The sequence below is a fragment of the Dipteris shenzhenensis genome, chromosome 26, assembly GCF_047967505.1.
Source record: "Dipteris shenzhenensis isolate YYH24624 ecotype China chromosome 26, Dip_SZ_1.0, whole genome shotgun sequence".
Classification (NCBI taxonomy): Eukaryota; Viridiplantae; Streptophyta; class Polypodiopsida; order Gleicheniales; family Dipteridaceae; genus Dipteris; species Dipteris shenzhenensis.
The window spans coordinates 42,600,329-42,614,676 of NC_141621.1; positions in this window are offsets into that span (position 1 = coordinate 42,600,329).

Genomic DNA, 14,348 nt, shown 5'->3' on the forward strand with positions numbered 1-14,348 from the left:
TGTACACATATTTATACAAATACTTAACTGCAGTGATTGTGGAGCATATTTCAACATTGATGTGTGCCTTGTACTTCATGGAGAGGAAAGGATTAAATGGCACAATCCAACGATTATCAATCACACCCCCTTTCACTTGTATCTTTCTACCATCATCACGACGCATGTAAACTGGATAGCCATCGTTGCCAACAATAGTCGTCTATGAGAATCCACGTGGATAATGACGAATGCATTTTCCATCAAGCATGCAAGCTGCAGATGGATTTAGTGCACCACACGGACCATGGACATTACATTGCCCAATAATATCATGCAACTCCGGGAACATAGCCTTATCTGGCAACTCCGCACACACTAATCGGTCATAGTGACTGATCTCCACGGGTTTTGAAACCACTTTCTAATATCAACAATATGTGTGAGTGTGGCAGGCCTCTCTTTTGAAACTCTATGACACTCACATATCCAGCCACCTTCCCAAACAAATTATGTTTTGTAATTGACTGCATCATGTCCTTATGCTTTTGGAAAAACACACGGGCTGTCAAATCTGGACGGTCTTGTGCAGTTTGCCCCGGCAACAATGCTATAGATATTTCAGGCCATTTGGGATTATAGGTGAATGTTATGAATAAATCCGGTTTGCCCCTTTTTCTGACAATTGCCATAGCATCTTTGTATAGCTGGCACATATACCGAGGCCCTCCCATAAAAGAAGAAGGCAACACCACCCTATGCCCTGCAGCATTGCCAAGCACAGTACGTGTCCCATCAGCTGTATTCACCATGTCCATCAACCCTTGATAGACTTCAGCGCATAGGGAAGCTTGGTTGTTTCGTATCCACACCAACCTAGACTCTTCCATGCTACTGTAGGCATCAACCATGTATTGCTGCAGCAATCTACCCCCATGCAAAAGACATGCATTTGTATCATATCTCACTTGCAAAAGATATGTGTAGTATTGTCTCTGGGTGACACAACTCTATCCACGTATCTCGTGCAATGGTGTGTGATTAGGAACATCACTATATGGGATATATGGATGCCAACCATCTTCTCCCCGAGGAAACAAAAGAACATACATGAGAGCCATGTATGATCGGTGCAAATTAGATATTCTACGCACAAACCCATTGCGGCTAAAAATCTGAATGTCTCGATTTCCAATATCAAAGTCATCCCCTTGTCCTGGCATGATTGCAGCAACCTCGCTAGCCATAGGAGCCAAGTATTGCCTTGAGGTGGAGCGGCTCTCACAAATAACCATCCTCAGGTTTGTATGTGGATTTGTTCTTAGCACTTGCCCAATAGCCATCAATGCACTGGCATATGGATTGCACTCGTGCATCATCCTCTGCAACAACTCCAAAATGCCTAGATCCAAACTAGGCATCCCATCTAAACAGTGTTCTAGTTCATGATCAGTATCATACACGTACAACTGTGCAAAACATGGCATCTCTTGCCTAGTCTCATCCGGCAACAAATTTCCAACCTGATGATACACACTACCATGGACTCGAAAGTTTTGTATACCCCCATTCCCACGGAACATTTGATCAACATGGACTCCCAATGAAACAAATGCCATGGCACTATTATAAGCCCTAATGTTTTTCTTAAATAGTCTGCTTCTAGCATCATGTCCGTGCAGTAGAACTCTCAAAATCTCTGGTGGTTCTTCTAACAGCAACAATGACACACGACCAACTTTGCAACAGTGCTTGCCCACAACTTGATGCATATGCATTCGCGTCTCTTGTTTCCACAGTTGATCCTGGCAAAAGCTACATGTATGATCCATGGATCCGAGTGCATGAACAGAAGGAGCATTGAAGACCAGTGGATACAAAGATGGATGCTCTACATTTTCCCTTAACGGAAAAATATGCAAGATAGAGAGGCTCCCCCCTGCACCCAAAATCACAGCCCCATTGTGAACAACACGCCTTCGGGCTCTTAAATGAGTAGCATCCCTGGTTGCATCCATTTGAGTAGTTGTACATACTACTGGAGCATGTTCATGCTCATTACGTACTATTGGTGCAGTATGGAGGTCCATTCTATTTTCAGCAGTGCATGCTACATTATTGTGCCCATGCATTTGATTCTGTTCTCTGCGTAGGCCAACTTCTACATCCATAGATTCCATTGCCCCCCTCACACTTCTAGCAACTTGTGTTCTCGACCTTGTTCTTTGTATAGCATAAATGTGACGGGCTGCCATTGTTGAATCCATTTGAGTACTTGTACCTATTACTGGAGCATGTTCATGCTCATTTTCTACAGTTGGTAAAGTATTGACATCCATTGTATTTTCAGCAATGCATGCTACATTACTGTGCCCATACATTTGGTCCTGTTGTCTGCGAAGGCCGTCTTCTACATCCATAGATTCCACAGCCACCCTCACGTTTCTAACTCCTTGTGTTTTCGACCTTGTTCTTTGTATAGCATAACTACGACGGGCCGCCCGCGTTGAATCCATTTGAGTAGGTGTACCTATCACTGAAGCATGTTAATGCACTCTACCTACTGTTACTGAAGTATTGAGGTCCATTGTATTTTCAGCCACAATGCATGCTACATTACTGCATCCATGTATCTGATTGTGTTGACTGCAAACTCCTACTTCTACACCCATAGATTCCACAGCCACCCTCATGCTTCTAGCACCTTGTGTTTTAGACCTTGTTCTTTGTATAGCATAAGCACGACGGGCTGCCCGCGTTGAATCCAACAATCTTCTCCTATGAGAACGTATTGAATGTAGCCTCTCTTCTATTTGTCTTGCCATCTTCTGTATCCACTCAACCAACTACATAAATATCTATTCCTCAAAGGGAAAAATAGATTAATCAAATAACTTATGCATCATCCCTAACCATGACAAAGCCATCCCTTTCCCATCTATCTAAAATTGAGAGCGGACCATCTATGCATTGAACTCATTATCTTTGGTAAGAGTAATGCTCATATTTTTTCAACATGTGAGCAAAATACAATACCATATGTGCAACCATCATTTAAAACATAAAACCCAAAGCTAACATATCTAAAAAAACTCAAAGTTGACCATCTCAAAAAAAGTATAAGCATTGCATCAGCATTTATGCGAATACATGATGCAAAGAAATTACAAATATTTGAGTATATCTTAAATAAAACGAAAATGGGAAGGAACAATAGGCAATTCAAATATTGAATTAAATTAGCTTCCATTGCCATATATATGTCAAATGAAAGTAAATATAATCATTTGCAAAAAACTTGTCTTGCCAAATAACATAAGGGCAACCCAACTACATGAATCCCATAGAAGCATTTGGGATTCCAGTACAAAAAGTGACATAAAAGTCTTAGGAGTCAAACTTGTCTTGCCAAATAACATAAGGGCAACCCAAGTACATGAATCCCATAGAAGCATTTGGGATTCCAGTACAAAAAGTGACATAAAAGTCTTAGGAGTCTCTTAATTGTCACGGGTTGCGACCTGCTCTAGTTTACGGCTCATCCTGGTCATCAAAGTAGTTAGCCTACTTAAACCAACTTTGAACATTGACACCTCAATGGACAGTAGCTGAACTTGTTCTTTCAGCTTATCAACTTGTAGTCTACACCCATTCTCACATACAACTGCCCCTTCTCCACCTCTCCCCAAAATCTGCTGCATCCATTGATTAGATTCCTTAACGCTATTCTCAATTTGAGAAATCCTTGCAATGAGAGTTCCAGGGAATTCTGCCATGCCCTGCGCTATTATTGCAGCATCATCTGAATGGATTTCTCCCCACAAAGAGCCCAAATATCGTGTGTTCATGGCACATGCATCCTTATTATTCTTGCACATGGCTTGAATGGACTTTAAAAGATTGTAATGACTTGAATGCTCAGTTGCATGGGTTGAAGCTCTCCCCCTTGTAAGTTGTTTCATTATATTAGCAGTGCGACGTTCGCGGCTAGACTTAAAATGCTTTGAAGGCAACTTGGGACCATGATTTGCTCCATGGGTTGAAGTCTCGGCCCTTGCTAAAACTTGATTTATCACATGAAGGCTATCTGGCTCAGGAAAAGATGACAACACAATGTCAGAAATTGCAGAGCCCTCCAACCTAGCAGCTCGCTTCATTGCCCGAAGGCTTTGTCGCCCATGGAAACCCGACTCCCCAAGATTTGGAACAACGGTAGAAGCCATTTCTGGAGCTGCATCCATAACAAAATACAAAAACCTTTTCAGGTATGTATTGGCTCAATTGTATAATTGGATCACACAGATTCCATAGAACAAACATGAGCAAAAATGAATTGGCATAGGAGGTAGATACCCAAAGATTGTAGCCCATCTCCTCTCAGCAAAGAATTTGGAATCAAGTTGGATGGATTGAGATATTTGTGAATGAGCTCGTGCCAAGCACTCGTGCAAATATTTTCCGATTCAAAGGCGGTAAGTTGCTTAGAGTGACCAAGGATATGGTGGTAGGAAGTAGAAATCATAGGACATGTTAAAAGGAGAAATCGACATGGAAGGCACATGGCCCTAGCGTCTATTTCAAAAATCAAATCCCCTTAACCTCCCCTTGCCATGCATTAGCCTCCTCTACCAAACCCTAAATCTAAGACCTTAGTCCTATGATCATCACCAAGCAATCTTACTGCAATCTTACTGTCTGCTCATGAAGGTGCTCCTGGGAAAGATACAATTAACTTTGGACCTTTCATATCCAACCACATCATGGACTTATTTCACTTCTGTCCACCATTATATTTTGCTCTATGTGTGTGTGTGTGTAGCCCCATCTATCATCCAATCGCCTCATCTCTCAAGCTTAGTTCTCTTGGCTATAAAGCACATGACGTGAAACACACTTAATCCTTTACTCTCCTTGAGAAGCAAGGCTAACTTCTGAAAGAGGTTAGATTAGATCACTTAGGGAAGAGGATGCTGGCTTATCTCTAGACATACTGACAGCTCGATGCTCCTAAGAAAATACAAATACCTTTAATGATTACTGATCCAAACACATCATGGCCTTGTCTTATTTCACTTCTGCCTACCATTATATTTCTCGTCCCCTCTCTCTCTCTCTCTCTCTCTCTCTCTCTCTCTCTCTCTCTCTCTCTCAATGTAGCCCCACCTATCATCCAATCGCCTCACGTCTCAAGCTTAGTTCTCATGGCTATAGTCCATATGACATGAAACATATTTGATGCTTTACTCTCATTGAGAAGCAAGGCTAGCTTCTCAAAACAAAGGTTAGATTAGATCACTTAGGGTAGAGGGTGCAAGCTTATCTATAGACATATTGCCAGGTCATCAAGATGCTCCTACGAAAGATACAATCACATTTAATGATTACTAGTCCAAGCACATCATGGCCTTGTCTTATTTCACTTCTGCCCTACCATTATATCCTTTCGTCCTCTCTCTCTCTCTCTCTCTCTCTCTCTGTAGCCCCACCTATCATCCAATTGCCTCACGTCTCGAGCTTAGTTCTCATGCCTATAGTCCACATGACATGAAACATATTTGACACTTTACTCTCATTGAGAAGCAAGGCTAGCTTCTCAAAACAAAGGTTAGATTAGATCACTTAGGCTAGAGGGTGCAAGCTTATCTCTAGACATATTGCCAAGTCATCAAGATGCTCCTAGGAAAGATACAATTACATTTAATGATTACTAATATCCAATCGCCTCACCTTTGGAGGTTACTTCTCATGGCCATAATGCACATGACATGAAACATATATACATAATCCTTTACTCTCCTTGAGAGGTTGATTAGATCACTTAGGGTCCAACCACATCATCGCCTTGTCTCTAACTAATACACTAACTTAATTCACTTCTGTCCATCAATATATTTTCCCTCTCTCTCTCTCTCCCTCTCTCTCTCTCTCTCTCTCTCACCTCTATTATCTTTTAGTTCTTCCATCTCAATAATATAATCATCTAGAAACTATAAGATCATAATGGTTTGCATGATTTTAAAAATGTAGCTTACATTTAATGATTACTGGTCCAATCACATCATCGCCTCCATTATCTTTTAGTTCTTCCATCTCAATAATATAATCATCTACAAACTTAATTCCTTTCTGTCCACCATTATATTTTCCCTCTCTCTCTCTCTCTCTCTCTCTCTCTCTCTCTCTCTCTCTCTCTCTCTCGCCTCTCCTAAGAGATATGCACAGACAAAGCAGGCATTGAGGTATGAGACTCTACACACAGAGCAGCATAGCAAGGTCCACAATAGAAGAGATCATGCTGAGCCAATAGAAAAGGATTGTAGAAAAGGCTGGTAGTTTAGCATGCAACTGTGTTGTAGGTTGGACTACTGTAGGTTGGGAGAGAGAGAGAGAGAGAGAGAGAGAGAGAGATGTACCATGTTTTTGAAAAAACATGGTTCTTAGTTCAATTTTCACCTCCCAAGAATCTAAGCGTCCACAAATTATAAGATCAGAATGGTTTCAATGAATGTAGCTTGTCTCAAACGATGCAAACTCACACACACACACACAATGTGTCCTAAGGAAGCAAAGAATTCATGAATTATCAGATCGGAATGGTTTCAATGATTTTGAAAATGTAGCTTGTCTCAAACGATGCAAACTCACACACACACACACAACATGTCCTAAGGAAGCAAAGAATTCCAAATAGAAAGCAAAGTCAATTGAAAAGCAAGGCTAGCTTCTCAAAATGAAGGTTAGATTAGATCACTTAGGGTACACAGTGCAAGCTTATCTCTAGACATATTGCCAAGTCATCAAGATGCCCCTACGAAAGATACAATTACATTTAATGATTACTGCTCCAACCCCATCATCGCCTTGTCTCTAACTAATACACTAACTTAATTCACTTTTGTCCACCATTATATTTTCCCTCTCTCTCTCTCTCTCTCTCTCGCCTCCATTATCTGTTAGTTCTTCCGTCTCAATAATATAATCATCTAGAAACTATAAGATCATAATGGTTTGGATGATTTTAAAAATGTAGCTTCTAAATCTCTCTCTCTCTCTCTCTCTCTCTCTCTCTCTCTCTCTCTCTCTCTCTCTCTCTCTCTCTCGCCTCCTTTATCTTTTTGAAAAAAGATGGTTCTTAGTTCAATTTTCCCCTCCCAAGAATCTAAGCGTCCACGAATTACGATCAGAATGGTTTCATGAATGTAACAGAGAATTCATGAATTATCAGATCAGAATGGTTTCAATGATTTTGAAAATGTTTAAGATGCAAACACACATACACACACACACAATGTCAATTGGGAAAAAAGTGATCACCTACCTGGATAAACAAAAGTTGTGGAGAGAAGCTAGTGCTAGTCCAACAATAAAATGAAGCACCTGCAAGAAAAACAACCCAAAAAAAAAAGTAAAGCTAAGCGAACTGTACGTCTCTCTCTCTCTCTCTGTCTCTCTCTCTCTCTCTCTCTCTCTCATAGAAATACGTAATGACATACACCCCCCCCCCCCCCACACACACACACACAAACACACACACTCTCTCTCACACACACATATAATCTCTCTCTCTCTCTCTCTCTCTCTCTCTCTCTCTCTCTCTCCCCCCTCTTCCACTTATCTTTCTCTTGCATTGGATCATCCCTCAAGATGGTTTTTAAGCATGTGCAATTCTCCCCCCTCTTCCACTTATCTTTCTCTTGCATTGGATCATCCCTCAAGATGGTTTTTAATCAAGAAATTCGTCGGTATTGGCAGCAAGGAAATACGGGAAATAATTTAATGTACTTAATGTGTCTAGTTAGAACGAATGGACTAATGTTGGGTGCTCCAATAACATATAGCAATGGCTAGAGGAAGTGAATCATATGACTATATGTGATATAAGGTAGACTGATACAGTTAATTACTTGAAGGGAAAGGAGGGTGTAGCATATGTGTCTACATGCAAGGTCATATGATAATGTCGTTAGTCATTTGATAAACCGTCGACCTCCCCCCTCCCCACCTCTCTCTCTCTCTCTCTCTCTCTCTCTCTCTCTCTCTCTCTCTCTCTAGCTATGGTTTTGTGCATATCTTTATTTTCTTTCATCTCCTTTCCTTAGATATTCATGCCCTTTCACCTTCCCCCTAGCATCGATCAACCCCTACACCTCTCTTTCTCTCTCTCTCTCTCAAAACCACATACAAAAATTCTATAAACCTCCCCCCCCCTCTCTCTCTCTCTCCCTCTCTCACAAAAACACAAAAGCACACACACACACACACACACACACACACACACACAAACACACACTCTCTCTCACACACACACATATAATCTCTCTCTCTCTCTCTCTCTCTCTCTCTCTCTCTCCCCCCTCTTCCACTTATCTTTCTCTTGCATTGGATCATCCCTCAAGATGGTTTTTAAGCATGTGCAATTCTCCCCCCTCTTCCACTTATCTTTCTCTTGCATTGGATCATCCCTCAAGATGGTTTTTAATCAAGAAATTCGCCGGTATTGGCAGCAAGGAAATACAAGAAATAATTTAATGTACTTAATGTGTCTAGTTAGAATGAATGGACTAATGTTGGGTGCTCCAATAACATACAGCAATGGCTAGAGGAAGTGAATCGTATGACTATATGTGATATAAGGTAGACTGATACAGTTAATTACTTGAAGGGAAAGGAGGGTGTAGCATATGTGTCTACATGCAAGGTTGCATGATGGCGATTGATTGACCTATAGTAGGGTGCACACTACCTCTTTTCCTTCAGGAAAATCTCTCCTTGCTTGCTCAAATCTACCTTCTTTCGTTCCTCCATTATCTTTATTTTCTTTCATCTCCTTTCCTTAAATATTCATGCCCTTTCACCTTCCCCTAGCATCAATCAACCCCTACACCTCTCTTTCTCTCTCTCTCTCTCAAAACCACATACAAAAATTCTATAAACCTCCCCCCCCCTCTCTCTCTCTCTCCCTCTCTCACAAAAACACAAAAGCGCGCGCACACACACACACACACACACACACACACACACACACAAACACACTCTCTCTCTCTCACACACACATATAATCTCTCTCTCTCTCTCTCTCTCTCTCTCTCTCTCTCTCTCTCTCTCTCTCCCCCCTCTTCTAGAGGAAGTGAATCGTATGACTATATGTGATATAAGGTAGACTGATACAGTTAATTACTTGAAGGGAAAGGAGGGTGTAGCATATGTGTCTACATGCAAGGTTGCATGATGGCGATTGATTGACCTATACCTCTTTTCCTTCAGGAAAATCTCTCCTTGCTTGCTCAAATCTACCTTCTTTCGTTCCTCCATTATCTTTATTTTCTTTCATCTCCTTTCCTTAGATATTCATGCGCTTTCACCTTCCCCTAGCATTTCTGTAATTGCATTTCTTTCCTACCAAAATCCAGACAGCAAGAAAATGAGGCATAATCTTCCACACAAATCCTGTATGGTTCTCGTGTAATTCTTGTCTTGCAAAGATTTCCTTGTCTCTTCTATTGTGGACCTTGTCTCATACCTCAATGCCTGCTTTGTCAATGAAACAACAGGAGGAGGAGGATCGAGGCTGGTGGAGGCTGGAGGAGCAGACACCAGCCACAGGAGGTGGAGCTGGATCGAACCTCAGGAGATGGAGCCAGCCGTAGGAGGTGGGAACCGCAGGGAGGTGGATGGAGCTGGAGGTGGCACAAGAGGTGGAGCGATGGAGGGTGGTGGAGGTTGGAGGAGCCGCAGGAGCTGGGAGCTGGAGGTGGCGCTGGATGGAGCTGGTGGTGGAGGCTGTAGGAGCTGCAGGTGGCGATGGAGCTGGAGGTGGCGCTCGAGCTGGAGGTGGAGGTCAAGCAACCACAGGAGCCGCAGGAGGCGCAGGAGACGCAGGAGACGGAGCAGACGGTGAACTGGAGCAATGGAGGATGGTGGAGGTTGGAGGAGCTGCAGGAGACGGAGGTGGCGACGGATGCAGCTGGAGGTGGCGCAAGAGGTGGAGCTAGAGGTCGAGCCGCAGGAGACGGAGCTGAGGAGGTCGAGCCGCGAGCCATGGAGCGATGGAGCGACGGCGGCGATGGAGCGATGGCGACGGCGCACCATTTGAATTTCCATTGAAGGCGTGAGGCTTTCCATTGAAGGCGTGATGCCTCCTAGCTCGCCGCCATGTGGTGCACCTCTCACCGACACGTGGCACTCCCAGGGGTGCGCCTCTCGCCGGCACATGGCACTCCCAGGCCTCCCAACTCGCCGACACGTGGCTATCCCAGGTTGCTGCCACGTGGCTGTCCCCTCCCTCCTTAATAGAATAGATAGATGGGTGTGATATTGATTATCTATAAATTCAAAGATGGAAAAGCGTTTAAAGATGTTCTTTGAAAATGGTGTAGATGAAAATGGATAACAACTATATAGGGGTTATGAAGCCTCTCTTCCCTCATAAATCTAACCTATGATGGTTTCTTTGGATGGTGGTAGGTGAGTCCCTATATTTCTCTGCGCGGTTTGCTGAAGAACATCTTTGATGGAGCTGGAGAACTATATTTTGTCCAAAGATTACAAAACAAGGATCCGGATTTTTTGATAGAACAATCCTCCCTATCTTTTCTCTTTTATTTTCAAAATATTCTATTTGCAAGCAGTCCCATGGGCGCTATGGCTAGAATGCCACATGCTGTCCTGAAAACAGTTAACTTATGTTTTATGCTTTTATTACACAAATGTATATGGATATTTCTTTGAACTTATGATAGATTGAAGCTTAAATTAGAATTGGATCCTTGAATTTTGAAGGACAGATGCCTATTATGGGAATGACCATCAACAATTATATGTTGAAGCTGAGATACTACTTAGGAGCTGGGAATGAAATATATTGACTCTTTTTGGTATCTGTAGCATGGTTGACAACTTATTAGACAGGAACTTCTTTTGTTATTAGTTAAAAATGACTATTGCATTTCAACATTAGTTTTAAATTAAAGCTGCTCTAAATGGTCCCATTGTTTGGGAGGGATTTGTTTGATTCTAACAAGGGACATTTGATATGACTCTTGTTTCGATTAACAAGGGACATTTGATATGACTATCCCTATCTAATTAGGATTGAATAGAACTTAGAGGGATCTCGAAGTAGTGTAATCATGAAACTAATGGGAAAGAGATGAATGGAATAGGGGACTAAATTGGGAGGTCTTCTAATAAAATACCATTACTAAAATCTTGTGGAAGCTCAAGACAGTTGTTAGAGTTGAACGATATTGGTTAAACTTGGCCTATCTTTGGATCAACATGATTGGAAGTGGAGGGGTGGCAAGAAATAAAGAATGTATTGATCTCGTATTGATGTTGGTAATAGTAGATAGGATAAAAACACACACTAGCATTACCATTTAGAGAGAACAAAAATCTATGTTGCTAATGGAATGCTTGACGCATTGTTGATTGTAGCAATTCTCAGTGTGGCATCATGACCTGAGAGGTGTTGGATACACTCTGAGCCCCTCCTTGCCCCGTCCCTTGGGTGCCAAGTAGTCTTGACCATGTTCAACAAATCTATTCATGACATCATTATTGATCTGGACTCTCAAGAATTAAAGGACAATTTCGATTCCATGAAGCTACTACTACTACAATTGTCATTTAATGACTGGTGCTGCATGCTAGGCCCTCGAAAGGGCAATGTGGAAAAGACTATCTCACTAGTAAAACAGTTAGCTAAAAATCTGGACCAACTCATGGAGGAAGACAGCACGATATTATTAACTTTTGCTGGAAAAACACCTGATACTATGCAGAATTTATTCACACTCCAACTTTCTGCCCCCAACAGGCCCACTCTCACCAGAATGTTTAGAACTGAAATGTTTTTCCTTGCTCGAATCCTCTTCTAACGTACCACATCATAGTTTCTGTGACATGGAAGGACTTGAGAGTGCTCTCAATGGAAGCAAGAACGGAAGAAGGAGAGAGAGAGACAGAGAGCCACACAAGTTTTGGTGGGTGCAGAACCACCCTAATCTTCTTTTTCATTCATTTATATATGTGTTTGAGTATTGTACATAACTGGGGTAAAGGCACAGTGACCTTTAACCCCCACAACCTCCCACTTAAAGGACAATGTGCCTTTAAGGGAGAACAACCAGTGAGCATACTATCCAATGCCCATCAATACACGACAATACTCAAACCATTGACTAGGTAGACTCTTCGTCAGCATATCTGCAGGGTTATCATTTGTATGAACCTTGACAAGCTCTATGCGCTTGTCCTCAAGTACCTCCCTGATGAAATGGTACCTGACCTCAATGTGTTTGGTCTTTGCATGAAAGACCGGATTCCGTGCTAGCTGAATAGCACTCATGGAATCACTATGCAATGTCGGTACACCTATATGAATCCCCAAATCTCCCACTAGCTGATCAAGCCATATAGCCTCCTTGCAACCCTCTGTGGCTGCAACATACTCAGCCTTTGTGGTAGAGAGGTGGTAGACAAAGCAACGCACTTCTGTGCATGAGACATCCACGACACTACACCACCTGCAAAGGTGAACACATAACCAGAAGTGGATCTCCTACTATCCACATGCCCTGCATAGTCTGAATCTGTGTACCCAAGTACACGCATGTCTCCTTTACCAAAGCAGATGCACATCTCCTTGGTACCCTTCATGTACCTCATGATGCACTTAACTGCCTCCCAATGCCTCTTTCCTGGATTAGCCATATACCGGCTAACAACTCCCACTGCAAATGCAATGTCTGGTCTAGTAGCTATCATAGCATACATAAGACTCCCAACCGCTGATGCATAAGGAACCTTGGCCATCATGGCCCTTTCCTCATCTGATTTGGGACTATCTGTATGACTCAGTTTCACATATGGAGGCAATGGAGTACTCAGTGCCTTCCCCCCCTCCATATTGAAACGCTGCAATACTTTTGTAACATACTCTTTTTGTGAAAGCCAAAGGAGTTTCCTACTCCGATCACGCGTGATGCGCATACCAAGAATATGACCTGCAAGTCCCAAATCCTTCATATCAAAGGCCTCATGCAACTTGGCCTTTAATGCATCTAGCTCATAAGTATTCTTGCTAGCCAATAGCATATCATCCACATATAGTGCCAGGATTATCAGGCTATTATCCTTAGCCCTTTTAGTGTAGAGACAGTGATCAAATTTACTCCTTCTAAAACCCTGAGACCGAATGAAAGCATTAAACTTTTGATACCATTCTCTAGGGCTTGCTTAAGACCATAGAGACTCTTCTTTAGCTTGCAAACTAAATGCTCTTTGCCCTTTTCTTCAAAGCCTTCCGGCTGCACCATGTAAATTTCCTCATGCAAATCCCCATGCAAGAAAGCTGTCTTGACATCCATCTGCATAAGCTCCATATCCTCTGATGCCACTAGTCCAAGCATGCATCTAAGTGTGGTCATCTTCACAACTGGAGAGAATATCTCATCAAAGTCCACACCCTTCTCTTGCTTGAACCCTTTAGCAACCAAACGGGCCTTGTACCTAGGCACATCATCACGTGTGACCTTCATTTTGTAGACCCATTTACATGGCAATGCTTTCTTTCCATGTGGCAAAGAAACCAAGTCCCAAGTCTTATTCTTCATAAGTGAACTCATCTTTGATTGCATAGCATACTCCCACTTGCGTTGATCTTCACACATCATAGCCTCTCTGTAGCAAGAAGGCTCCCCGCAATCAGTAAGCATCACATAGTCTACCCCTGGAACAAACTTATCAGGTGATCTAGACACTCTAGATGATCTTCTCAAAGGCATTTCAACTTGCTGTCCCACCTGCATATCAGCCACATTTGGCTCATCATTTCCACCAATAGATGATCCATCATCTACCCTTGATTATATACCTGTGGGAGTACTTGCTGGTACCATTTCTTGCACATTTGGTGCATGGACAGCTTGTTGTCTATCAACATATGCAGGTGGATTCACATCCTGGAAAGTGATTCTCCTCATTTCCACATCCCTCATGGGTGCCTTATGCATCTTCTTCTCATTGAAGACCACATCATGGCTACGTATGATCTTCTTTGCTTCTAGATCCCAGAGACGATAGCCCATCTCTCCACTTTCACCATAACCCAGAAAGATGCATTTCCTAGACTTAGGATCTAGCTTCTTTCGAAGCTCTTTTGGCACATGTGCATATGCCTCACACCCAAATATACGCAAATGAGAGTAAGAGGGCTTCTTGCCACTCCATGCCTCTTCAGGAATACCACCATCCAAACTCTTACTAGGTGATCTATTGATCACATGCACTGCAGTCTTCATTGCCTCAGCCCAAAAACCACCAAAAAGACTTGCATTGGAAAGCATGCATTGCAACCTTTCTTGAAT